At 38.0% G+C, this 13245-nt stretch overlaps 1 long non-coding RNA gene across 1 annotated transcript in view; it reads right to left on the reverse strand.

Annotated features, from left to right (window-relative positions):
* Positions 1-12577, reverse strand: part of LOC150109848 (uncharacterized) — a 31698-nt gene extending 19121 nt beyond the window's left edge. Inside the window, exon 1 of the long non-coding RNA XR_016550632.1 lies at positions 12462-12577. This is a non-coding gene — a long non-coding RNA (uncharacterized LOC150109848). The remainder of the gene's footprint in view (positions 1-12461) is intronic.
* Positions 12578-13245: the final 668 nt, after the last annotated feature.

Below are 13245 nucleotides of genomic sequence, written 5' to 3' on the forward strand. Positions count from 1 at the left end.
AGGAATGATGTGAAGTTTTTAGATGTTTCTGGAGCATTTGATGACAGTTACTGTTGTTCTGCTAAGGATAGCAGAAGAATTGCAATCAAAGTAGATGTTTAAGCCTTTACACAAATAGAAGTTTAGTAGCTAGGTAAAACCGAGAGAGAGAGAGGAACATTGCATATGAAGTTAATGCAATGGTATATTTGCCAAACAGGTAAATATATATTTGGTGCTGCTACAGGACAGGAGAACAAAAAGAGGTATTAATGCTGACATTGGCAAATTAACTTGATAAGCAGAGAGTAATCATTATACTGGACTTCAACTATGAAAACATGGATCAGAAGGAGGAATGAGCATATGGGGAGGACAGAATTTATGCAGGCTAATGTGATATTACAGGTCCAATGTGTGACACAAGACACTCAGGGTTTGAAGATATGGAATTGGATAATTTGTCCATAATCATTTTCATAATTTTCCATGATTGGTGAGTGATCACACATAATTAATTTTCAATTTCACTAATTAATTTATTGTTCCTGAGCTGAGACTCAAGTTATACAAACATGTGAAAGGCCTAGCCAATTTAGCTGAACATCCTTTAGCAAATGGGCTGATATTCCATCTGTCCCTATTGATAAAATTCTTACCCGGATTATGCAAAATTAATGCAAAGTCATTAGACTATGTGTAAGTAACTTAGTCGTGAAGATATTTTATGTGCACATTTTGTTTGCTTACACCTGGATAAAGGATAAACAAGAATATAATTTCTTGGCATCTTTCATTTCATTTATAAATGAAAAAACTTTAATAGTAAGGAGAGCAAAGGTCATCCTGCCCCAGATCATGAGTTACAGTATAACACAGGGTAACAAAATATAGCAATAAAGAGATAAATTAGAAAATAAAATTTTATGTACAAAAAGAAAATTTTAAATAAGTTAAGCAATTTATTATAAAAATTAAAAGCTTCATGCATTTTGTTTGGGTGTGATAAGATCTGCCTGAATGCATATGGCTCAGTGATTAGTGAAAAAAACTATTAAAACTATCTATACAAATTTGTTCTGTGATGATGTTATAAATAGAATATAGTTCCAAGATCTCAAATCTCATCCGCTTCCTGAAGAACAGCTCCAAAAATACAGTATGTAGCTTTATATATCTGTGTCTCAATGTGTAACACCTTGCATTTATTAATATTAAAACTATAACCCCATTCATTTGTTCACACTAAAAGTCTATTCAAATCTTCCTGTAGAAAATTAACATTAATTAGGTAGGTAAAATTAACTTGATAATTTTATCTAACTTTGAATCATCGGCAAACATTTGAAGATCCTCGGTCAATCACACGAAATAACCCTAACAAATAAGTTAAACAGTAGGGAGGTCCAAGAAAATAGAATCCTGAGGCAGGCCACTGGTCATCTTCCTTTCCTGAGACACGTATCCATCATACACAACTTGCTGGTATCGTTCAGAGAGCCAATCCATCTAATCAATATACTATATTCCTATCCTCTACAGCTTGTACACCAACTTATTGTGTGGTAATCTATCAAATCCTTTTGCAAAGTCCAAGAATATCACTCTATATGATTTTCCCACCCACTTTTTTTTTTTTTTTTTTTTTTTTTTTAACAGCTTGTAACTTTTCCCCACTGCAGGGGTAAAGGCCTCTTCCATTGTGTTGTGGGAGGGCTGGGGTGATTTTCCCTTATCCAACATATTCATCCCCTTATCATAAAACATAAGCAGACTACTAAAAACAAGGCCTGTATTCATTTACTGATTTCTGATTCAATGCCTTTATCTAAATCAAGCTGTCCTAGATAGACAAATTGATCTACAATATCTAACTGATTATTTCCCAGGTGATGGGTGATTTTATTGCTGACTTGGTGAACATTACTTTAGTTTTCCCAGTATTTATTTTTAACCCGTTTTTCAGACTTTTTGTATTAAGTTGGTCTATCATGCCTTAAAGTTTTTTAGCTCGTTCGGTTATTATCAAGATATATAATCTGCATATCTTCAGTGTGAGAGGTATTTCCCATTCTTCTAGTACTGCATTGATGACAGAGTGTTCCCTTGCCTAAACTTCTCCTCTTATGTTGAATTTAGATTTCTTGTTCCATAGCTTTATGGTTGCAGTAGAATATGTTTATATATAGGTTAGAGCTAGAGATATGTTTTAGAAGTTCAACACCTTATTTCTCTAGGGCTATTATTAGTTCATTTGTCATGACTGTGTCAAAAGCTTTTTCATAATCTATGAAAGCTAGACAATAATAATCAATACATGAATACAGTTGGCAAGGACAGCTTTTGGAAAACTAAGTTCCATTCTTAAGAGTGGCATCCCATTGTGCCTAAAAAGGAAAGTAATTAATCAATGTTTATTACCAGTCATGGCTTATGGTAGTGAGACCTGAAACCTAACAAGAAGACTGGAAAACAAATTGAAGATTGCTCCAAGAAAATTTGAAAAAAATATCCTAGGGATCTTTTTAAAAGATAAAATAAGAAACTCCTGGATTAGAGAGCAAACCAAGATAAATGACATTCTAACTCACATTAAGACCAGAAAATGGAAGTAGGCAGGTCATGTAATGAGAAGAGAGGATGAATGCTGGACCAAGGAGCTTACAAACTGGATACCAACTGGAAGAAGAAAGAGAGGAAAGCCAAGGATTAGATGGGGTGATGACCTTAGGAACTTTGACAAGAAGTAGAAGAAGACTGCTGAAGATAGAAAGAAGTGGTCAAAAAAAGGGGGACGCCTTTGTCCAGCAGTGTACCGACAAAGGCTGAGAGAGAAGAAAACAAGACCTGCCCTTCACAAACCCATGCTGACCATCATAGAGAATCTTATGTCTCTGAATCCAATCCTGTATTTTATTTCTAAGAAATTTTCCCAAAACATTGATCAAACTGCAGATATACAGATTCAGTCTATAGCTGGAAACTTCTGTTCTCAAACCATGATTGTGGAGGGGTATTATTTTGCTTTCTTTCCACTCCTTAGGAATCTTCCCACTGCAAGATTTTCATTAAATAATCAGGATAAGAAGGCTAACTCTTCTGCACATTCTTTAAAAATGTATGGTGATATGTTATCCATTCCCACATCTTTATTAACATCTAACCCAAGCAACACTTGATTCTCCAATTCTTTCACCTTTAATTCTCCTAATTCATGCCAGCCTTCTACATGTTTCACAGCACCATTCACACCACTATGATATACATTGATAAAGTGTTTCTTAAACAATTCCACTATATTATTATTAAGAGAGACCTCCAGAGAGTCGGGGACTCGATGAGGAAGACTACATACTACACGCACCAGATATACTTATTCTTGAATTCATTCACACTGTTTGCACAAACAACGTCCAATGGCAATCCATTGGATTGCCGTTGGATGTCCAATCATGCAACAACCTGTGAGAGAAATATCTAACCATCACTCCCCTCGACAGCATTCATTCTCATCTTCCAAGGATGCCCTCTTGTCTTTTCCCCACCTTCCATAAAATGAAAAATTCCATCAACTGAAATCCTGTATGACCCTTTCCAAAAGTTGTAAGTCTCACTCATTATCACTCCTCTTTCTCCTGTTTGCTAGTGTCTGCAAATTCTCAATCTATCTTCATAATCAGTATTCCACACTCCTGATGGCATTTTTAACACTCTTCTTTTTGCACACACTCTCTCCACTGTATAAGAATCACAACAGAAATCAGGAGACCAGACATGCACACAACAGTCCAAGTGAGGTCTTATCAAGGCCTTTTAAAGAGGCAAAATGACATCCATATCTTTTCATGTGAAAGTTCAATTCAGCATTGCAATTATCTTTTGAGTTTCATTTGCAATCTTTTCTACATGGCCCATGAACTTCAACTTGCTATCTAATAACACTCCAAGATTCCTAGCCTGATCCCAACAATATATTATAATACGACATTGGATATCTAATCATGCCAAAGTGCATGATTTTCCATTTACTGACATCCATTTTCCCATACCCATAATTCCAGTCTATTCAAATTATTCTGTAATGATTTCAAAAATGCATATCAGCAGCATTCCTAATTATCCTACCTGTCAAATACTTCCCAATATCATTAATGTACAGACTGAATAATAGTAGACAAAGGACTGATCCTTGTGGTACACCACTAGTTATTTATTTATTAATTTTATTTCATTTTTTTAAAATTAATCTTTGTACTGGTTATGGGCAGTACTACCCTTACATCACGTCCAGACTTGATATAGGCCTAAGCCTTTCCAAGTGTTTTACCCTATGCCTGTTCTAGTTATCATTGTAGTCATTCTTTGGTGGCAACGGCATGCCACCCCTCAAGGAAAGAACTTTTATATCCTTCTGCGTAAGCCCAAGCTGTTTTAAGTCCTCATAGCTATCTGCGCTCCATTCACCATGTAAAGAGATGGCAGCACTGGTAAACCTCGGAGTTTCCCCATGCTTCCTCCCTATCTTACTAACTAGATCTTGGTTATTCTTGTAATAGTTTACCTTAGTATTATGGCTGTTCCCACTACCTGGGCATCAACTACCCAAACGTCACCATCTCTTTCAATCACTAAGTCTGGCTTACGCAAACCCATGGAGGTCCTATAATGTGGTTCCACCGTGGTCTCCCAACCTTTATTCTTAAAGCGGTTGTTCAGAATGGAGACCACGGCGTCATGCCTCTGCATGCAGATCCCATAGGTGCGGAAGCAACACTGGGCTATATGAGACAATGTTTCACTGTAGTGGCAGTCAGCCCTACAGTTTCAGTCATCATTAACCCATCGAGTAGGCAGGCCATCGATCCTCGTCCTGATAAGGTCAATATACTCGAACCCAGGAAGGAGTCTAGTGCCATCCCTTATCCAATCATGATGGGGAGGCACCAGATATGACTCTTTTAAAGGAGCACCATCTACAGAACAGTGCAACATAGATGCCCACCTCTGTGTTCTGCAGGTGCTGACTCAATTAAGGTGCCTTGATAATGGGACCAGCCTTTAGCCCGCCTAAAGTCTTCTTGTATTAATGGGCTATAGAAAGCCTCCCTGCAGACAGGGGAAGAAGATAGTTCTAACTTTGTGATTCTTGACAGCCGCAGGCATGGGATCATCCATCTAAGTGATGGAGCCCCAAGCCCACCATCCTTCACTCTCGCATGGAAATATGCAGTAGGGGTGTCAGACGGCAGTCGGAGCCATGATCTCATGGCTGAATGGATAGCCCTGTCCATTCGAGACAGTACCGAGATATATGTCCTACCAAGCACCAACTTATGGTAAAAGCGAGGTAGGAGATAGTGGGAAAGGAGAAACAGTCTTTGCTGGGGCTTGAGAGGAGCTTTCCTCAAAGAAGCAATCCCAGCTTCTAGGATAGAAGGAAGGACAAAAGACCTACCCTTTGGGGTGAACGTGATAGCGAGGTATCTCCACTCTTCCAGGATGGTCAAAGCATGCAACGGCCTCCCGTGCAGGGAAAACTCTATAGTCTCAACCTTAAGCTTCTTGTCACGACCAGAGGGGACAAGAGTTAAAGAGCAGAACTTCTCTACATTAATAGAAAGACCTTGAATAGAGAAGAAGTCAACTACAAGCCTATCTTAGTAGAGGCTACGAGAATAAGATCGTCTGCAAAGGCCATAGCATTAAAGGAAGAAGCGCCTAGAGAGTAGCCTATATGGCTAGGAAGAGAGTGAAGAAACTCATCTATGATGCAATTAAAGAAAAGGGGAGATAGAGCATCACCCTGGCGAACGCCCCACACTGCAGGAATAGAAGTTGCATGGGACACTGTAGTGATAGTGATGGAGCTACCCAAGTATAGCTCCATAACATAGGAAAGAAAGGGTTCTGAACATCCAGCAATAGACAGCGCTCAAAGGAGAGCAGGAAGGGAGATGCTATCAAAGCCTTTTGGAGGTCCAGTGATGCCATATATACAGGCTTAAGGTGGCGTCAGGAATCAGAGAGAAGAGAAGAAAGAAGATATATATTCTCGGCACAGCTGTCTGAAGGGACAAACGCTCTCTGTCTATAATCACGCTGTATATGTTGCTGAAGTCATTTAACTAAGATTTTATGATAGAGTCTAAGTATCACAGAGGAGATGGTAATAGGTCTAAAGTCTGATGTACAGCTTGAAGTTTCTTTCTTCGGAATGAAGGTAGTTCTTGAAGCACGTAGGTATGGTGGTATTGCTTTACTGGAAAGGAGAATATCCACTAAGTCTTGAAGAATCTTCAACGGCACCTTCGGAGCCTAGACGCAGGAAAGCCATCAGGTCCAGAGGCAGAGATTTTGGATGGAAGAGCTGCTTTATTTCCTGGACGGAGACAGGCTGGTATATTTGAAGGGCAGGAATGGACCTCAATATCATAGGTTGGTTATCATAATCAGGGAAATGTGGAGGTGGAGCAGAAAAGACTGCACTCCAGAATTTAATAAAATTATTATGTAAGTCTGTGAGAGGTGGAGGGGAAGCACCGTCAAGGATGGTTTTGGCACATTGCACTCTATTCTTTTTATAGAGGGCCTGCATAGCTGCATAAGCCCTCTTCCTCTACTTCCTATTTGGCAAAGTCATTGTAGAATGAGATGTAGGCTGATGTTGACAAGGCATGAAGTGTTCTGAGAATTCAGCATGGAGGTGTCATTCAACTGATCTGTGATATCCATTCCCAGAAGGTGAGTCTGGATGAGAGAATTAAGAATTTGATGGTTATATTCTGGAAGAGGAGGGTCATATAGAGATGATGTCAGTCTGAGAATCAAAGCCTCTTCATCAACAGCAGGATGGTGGCTGGAAGATGGAGAGGCAAGGATAGGAGATACGGAGATATTACCTGTCCCTACCTGTGGCGGATGGGCTGCCAATTCTTTAACTAAGGCTTTGTAACTTGCTTTCTGTCTATGACACTTGATGGCATCCAAGGATCTTAATGGGAACACCTTAAATAAAGCCTCATTGATTTTCTTTATCCCTCGAGCTGTCAACTCGATCTCATGAGTGCCGAGGATCTTTTCTTCTTCGGCAATCCAACATGCTTTAGCACGCTCTGTTCTTATTGCAGTGTTGGTTTCGGCTGGATGTTTCGAGGTGTGATGCATGCCAAGGCCGACTGCGGTGGAGAATGCACGATCGCAGACCTGACATTCAAAGTGTCTGAGATTGGGAACTCCTTGACTGCCGGAACAAGCATGATGAGAACTTGAATAAATGAGTTGATGACAGTCCTTGAAGAGCTTTCTTTTAACTTTCTTCCTGAGGATGCCACTGGGACAGGTGGCAGGATCACCTCCAAACAAGAAACAGACATCTGGATTCACATTCGATGAGTTTCCTGGCCCTGGCCTATAAGAGTCGGAGCCGTCATCTGATGAGTTATTGCAAGCGAGGAAACTTAACCCTACCAGGGCTGCTAACCCTGGAAGGGAGGAATAGCGTAACAGGCCAATCAGTCACCTGATGGTGTCCAGGAATTGCCCCTAAGAGGCTGCCTACTGCCGCACTTGCGAAGTGTCTCAGGGGATGTGCAAGCCAAGACTACAATGCTTCGGATTAAGTCTTGCAGATTCACATCCACCGTATACCATTTTTTTGATATCTGTCAATCAGCCATATGTTGTATTTTGCCAAAGGCCTTAGAAAAATCCAAAAGTATTGTGATGCATTCATTCCCCTTATCTAGTTCAATGGAAAGATTATTATAGAATGTGAGCAAGTTGCTAAAACACGACTCTGGTTTACTAAACCCATGATGTTGATTGCAAAGTAGAGATTCACTGTCAACACATTTCTGAATGTGAGAACTAACCAATTTTTCCAAAATCTTCACCACCACTTCTGAGATACTGATTGGTCGACAGCTAGACAAATTGGTCTTTGCACCACCACCCTTGTGCAATGAGATTACCATATATTCTTTCCATTCCTGTGGAATCTTCCCTGTTCTGAGACTAAAATTATATAGCCTGGTCAAAAGCATAGCCAGTTGACCTGAACACTCTTTTAGCAACCATGCTGATATCCCATCAGTCCCTATTACTGAATTCTTATTCAGTTTGCGCAACACCTCAAGTATCATACACTTGTTTTGTGAACCTTTCACCTCCCATACTATTTTTAAGTGACTACATCACCTCAGATAAGCTCTGCTAATCTTCAATGCTAATAAAGTCAAGTTCTTTCTTACTCTCTTCATTTTTAATATGATTCTGTCATTGATGCCTTCTGTTCAAATTGACACTTTTGAAGAATGCTTACCATCTTTAAAGTGGTTGAACTACTTGTAATTCTTTCCTGCTTCATCATCAAATGTTACATATATGTTTTAGTTGTAATTATGGATTTTTACAGAAAACTCACATGCACATATCATAAAATGTCACATAACTTGCCTACAGAAGAATGCTATATAATGACCTATGACCCTTTCTATACAAAGTACACAGTAACTTTTCCAGGCATGTCACTTCATAGAATGGGTGCATTAATTTGTAAGAAACAGTTTCAATAAACTATTCATTGCATAATATTTTTTTTTGAATTGATACCTATGAAAGTGTCTGAAAATCCAGGGTTATCACATTCAATATCCTTAAATTCAAGCAACAAAATTTCCTATTGAGTATGATAGAACAATTATAAAACAATATATATTATTGTTGTTACCACATTTTTGAAATTAATTGTTCTATCATACTCAATAGTAAATTTTGTTACTTGAATTTAAGAATATTGAAAGTGATAGTGATAAATGGAATGAGTTGTCTGACAGGAGTCTGCAATATTTGCATATGTTACATTTTCAAAATCAATTTTAAAATCTACTTTACAAATGCTATTGAAAGCAAAGAAGCTGTCTGCATAACACATGTGTGCGTTTGTTATGCAGCCACACATATGCATGCATGCACGCACGCCCGCACAAAGCTTGGAAACAAAACATACATTAATGAGTATAATAACTGTTATGTTATATGCTGATAGCAGACATCTGCTTTAATTGTATCAGTATATATTACTAGGAAAAATTTTTCTTGGCACAAATTAATAATAATTAACAGGGGTACTTAAGGGTCAAAGCTGTATAACTGAAAGGAGACCTCCACATATCCTTAAAGGAATGCGGAGAACCGATCAGGGCTTCTGACCTCATTTCCAATCCTCACCTTCTCGGTGGTGCACCCTGTTAGGTATCAACCTGGACACTGAACAAATGATGGGCTGGCAATTTGGGATTTAGCCGACCAAACTGTATTCTTATTGGCTTAAATCAAAATACAAACTGATGGTACAACATGACAGAATTTCATGCCAACTGGAACAAATCCTAAAACCCACCCAAATCAACATCACCAGAGTTCAAGATTGGTACTATCAACATAAGAAATGGAGCTAGGTGAGGAATTAAATAAGTACCAGATTGACATAATAGAAGTGACTGAAACAAAAAAGACAAAAACTGGTGAGATCTATCTGACCAATAACTACAAAATGATATACACAGGCAATGACAATTAAGGAAAACAAGGAGTAGCCAGAATATTCAACACTAAATACGAGGCTAATCTTTTTCAATGGCAGACAGTCTCAAGTAGAGTGATGTGGGCAAATATAAGAATGGGGAACTGGACAATGAGACTTATTTGTGCCTATGGTCCCACAGAAGGTTCTACTAAGGTAGAAGTGGAGGAATTTTTTGATGCTTTAGATAAAGCAACTAACACAATGAAAACGGAAAAGTTGGTTCTTGTTGGGAATCTAAATAGCAGAGTAGGAAATGATTGTCAGACATACAAAAATATTTTGGGAAAATTTGGAGAAAAGAGCAAAGCTAATAATAATGGCAAATACCTGTTCAATTTCTGCTTAGGACATGGACTCGTTATTACTAACACTATGTTCCAACATAAAAATGTACACAAATTCACATGCAGAGAAGGGGCAAGGAATAAGAAAGTTCTCATTGACTACGTTATTATCGATAGTGTGTTTTCTCCCTGGTTCAGGACAACAGAGTCGCCCCTAGGAATTTTGCAGCCCCTTCTCCCTTATTTTTCGTATAGTTTATGCCAACTTTACCGCCACGTGCAAATGCACGTCTTTCACCATCGGTAGAGCCGGCCCTGACCAGAGCGTACAGAGGATTTGAAATTGGAAGTGATCATTATTTAGTCTTGAGCAGGATAAAATTGAATTTCATTTTGAAAAGAAGAACATGTAAGAAAGTTTTAAAGTAAATAAAAGTTGAACAGCTCTCAGATGTGAACTGTAGACTAAAATACACAAAGATTATTGAAGAAAAAATAAAAGTTTGAGAACAAGAACCAAACCTTGGAGATTCAGTGGCAAGCCTTGAAGAAAATGCTGATTGATTCAGCCAGAGAAGCATGTGGTGAGGTTGTCTGCAAGGATAGAAAAATCAGACCTCTATGGTGGACACAGGAAATTAAAGAGGAAGTGAAGGAAAAGAAGAAAGCATATCAAAATTCCTGGCAAATAAGCCAGCTGGTGCTCTTAGAGAATACAGAGACAAATGTAAGAAAGCTAAACACTGTGTAAAACTAGCTAAACAAAAGTCATGGGAAGACTTTGGTAAGAACATAGAAAATAAATATCAAGAAGGTGGCAAGATATTCTGGAGGTTGTTGGAGAATCTCAGAAATGGAGGAAAGAGTGTTGTAAAAGGAATAAGATATGATAAAGGTGACATTAAAACTAGAGAAAAAGATATCCTCGAAGTTTGGAGTAATTAAAAAATGCAGTGATAAAACACTCAACAGACATACAGTCAGAAATACATATCCATACCCAAAGTAGAAAAAGCCATCAAAGGCTTGAAATGTGGAAAGGCAGGAGTAGATGATATTCGATAAGAAATGCTGGAGTATGGAAGTATAAAAGTCTTACAGTGGATGTGCTGCATAGTTCAAAAGGACTGGACAGAGAGCTCTACTCCTCGATGAGGAGTAGAGCTCTCATAGTACCCATATATAAAAACGGAAATAAAACTGAATGTGAAAATTACAGAGGTATTTCCTTATTAGTGTAAGATTTATACAGGTATACTTGAGAAACGGTTGAGAAGAATTGTGGAAGAAAAGCTTGGGGAAGAACAAGTTGGATTCAGGCCAAACAGAGGTTGTCAGGATGATCTTCACTTTACGACAAATAGTTGAGAAATCATGAGAATATAACAAAGATCTGTATTTAAATTTTGTAGATCTGAAAAAGGCATATGACAAGGTGCCAAGAGAGAAGCTATTCAAAACGCTACAGTTATATTGTGTCAATGGAGCATTAGTCTTTATTTGAGTTGTGAGTAAGCAGTGAGAACTGAAGAAAGTACAGGAAGATGGTTTGATATTAAATCTGGTGTCAGACAAGGATGTACATTATCCCCTCTGTTATTTATTATCTATATGGATCACATTATGAAGGAAAATGGTATTAAACCTGATATCAAAATTGGAGATGTTAATGTCAGCTCTTTGCTTTATGCGGATGATGTTATACTTCTAAAGAAATCCGCTACAAGTCCGCAAGATTCCCTGACTAAATTGAATAACTGTTGTAATAGATATGGTATGAAGGTCAGCAATAACAAGACAAAGACAATGAAAATAGGCAGAAGCATTGAAAATGTCAACTGCATTGTGAATGGAGAACCTGTGGAACAAGTAAAACATTTCAACTACTTAGGCATGATTTTTAGTGAAGATGGTAAATTAAATATGGAAATAGACAACAGAATCAATAAAGCTGGTATGGTAGGAAGTCAATAGAATAAATTCATATGGAATAAGAGAGAAATTAGGCAGAACACTAAATTAGCTGTATACAAGACAGTGCTCAAACCAGTTTTAACTTATGGATCTGAGCGCTGGGTCAGAAGTAAAACACTTGACCAAAGATTACAGACAGCAGATATGAGAGTCCTGAGAAAGATTAGGAGCACAAACAGATGGCATCAATGGCAATATCATATTAAAAACGAGGATATTAGGAATGAAATTGACCTTTTCAGAATCCAGGAATGCATTAGCAGAGCTTATCTCAGTCACTTAAACAGAATGGGAGAGGAAAGATTACCAAAGCAAGTGTTCTCTGCCAGGTTGGCAAGAAAACATCCTAGAGGAAGACCAAGATATAGGTGGACTGATACAGTAAAAAGTGCCTTAGAAGACAGAAATATAAGATCTGATAATGTTGTCAAGTAACAGACTGATTTGGAGGAAAATTGTAGATAGGAAGTTAGTAATGATTTAAATTTTTCATGTAGTACTATCATATCCTGTACACCCCTTGAGGGTACATGGCAGGAATTTGATGATGATGACGATAATTAGCAACTGATTAAAAATAAAAGAGATTAAAATAATCAGTACAGGGAAATAAAAATATCTTCATATAATAGAAATACCAAGTGTTGAAGTCAATTCATCACAAGTTCTAGTTTTTTTTTTCTTTTTCTTCTCTGGAGGTAGTGTTCCATCTTCTTCATGAGGGACATATTCTTTTTTAACTTTTGATATATCTAGAAAGACAATATAAGATAATTTATTATAAATATCTGAACTCCTCTCCCCCCTGAAAATCCTTATCATGCTATACCCAAACTTTATTTTAATTTTCACCTTATGTCTTGAAGAGTCTCAAGTGTTATCAAAAATTTCACCATACAATGTTCAGTGTCATTAAATTATTATTATTATTACGTGACACCTCCAGGTAATCCTTCGACTGATTGAGGGAGGGCTCCTGCTCTACAACTCTGTCTCCACCACTCATTTTACAAATTACAACGGCATCTACAGCCTGCTACAAGGACTAGTATTTTCACAGACACTCACAAACATCCATGCCCCCCAGTGGGATTTGAACCTGCAGCTTTTTGGCTGGAGAGTGGATACGCTAACCATTCAGCCAAGCAGGCCGGCTAGATATAAATCCTTTCTAGATAAACTAGAAAGCTTATTTTTGAGACTAAAGATGTGATCTTTGCACTTTGGGATGAAAAATATACTGTTTAATCTTTTATCCCAAAATTTCCTGTATTCCAGTACCATCATATTAATGGTGCTGGAATACAGGAAATTGATGAGACTTGGGAGTAATGGTTCAGTCATATTACAGAGGTTGGCAAAATTCCTCAAAGGAGATAACTTGGATGCTAAGAAACACATTAATAAGACAGAAGTTATTTT

Source organism: Typopeltis vanoorti, chromosome 1 (genome assembly GCF_054136105.1).
Source record: "Typopeltis vanoorti isolate ZY-2024b chromosome 1, IOZ_Tvanoo_1.0, whole genome shotgun sequence".
NCBI lineage: Eukaryota > Metazoa > Arthropoda > Arachnida > Uropygi > Thelyphonidae > Typopeltis > Typopeltis vanoorti.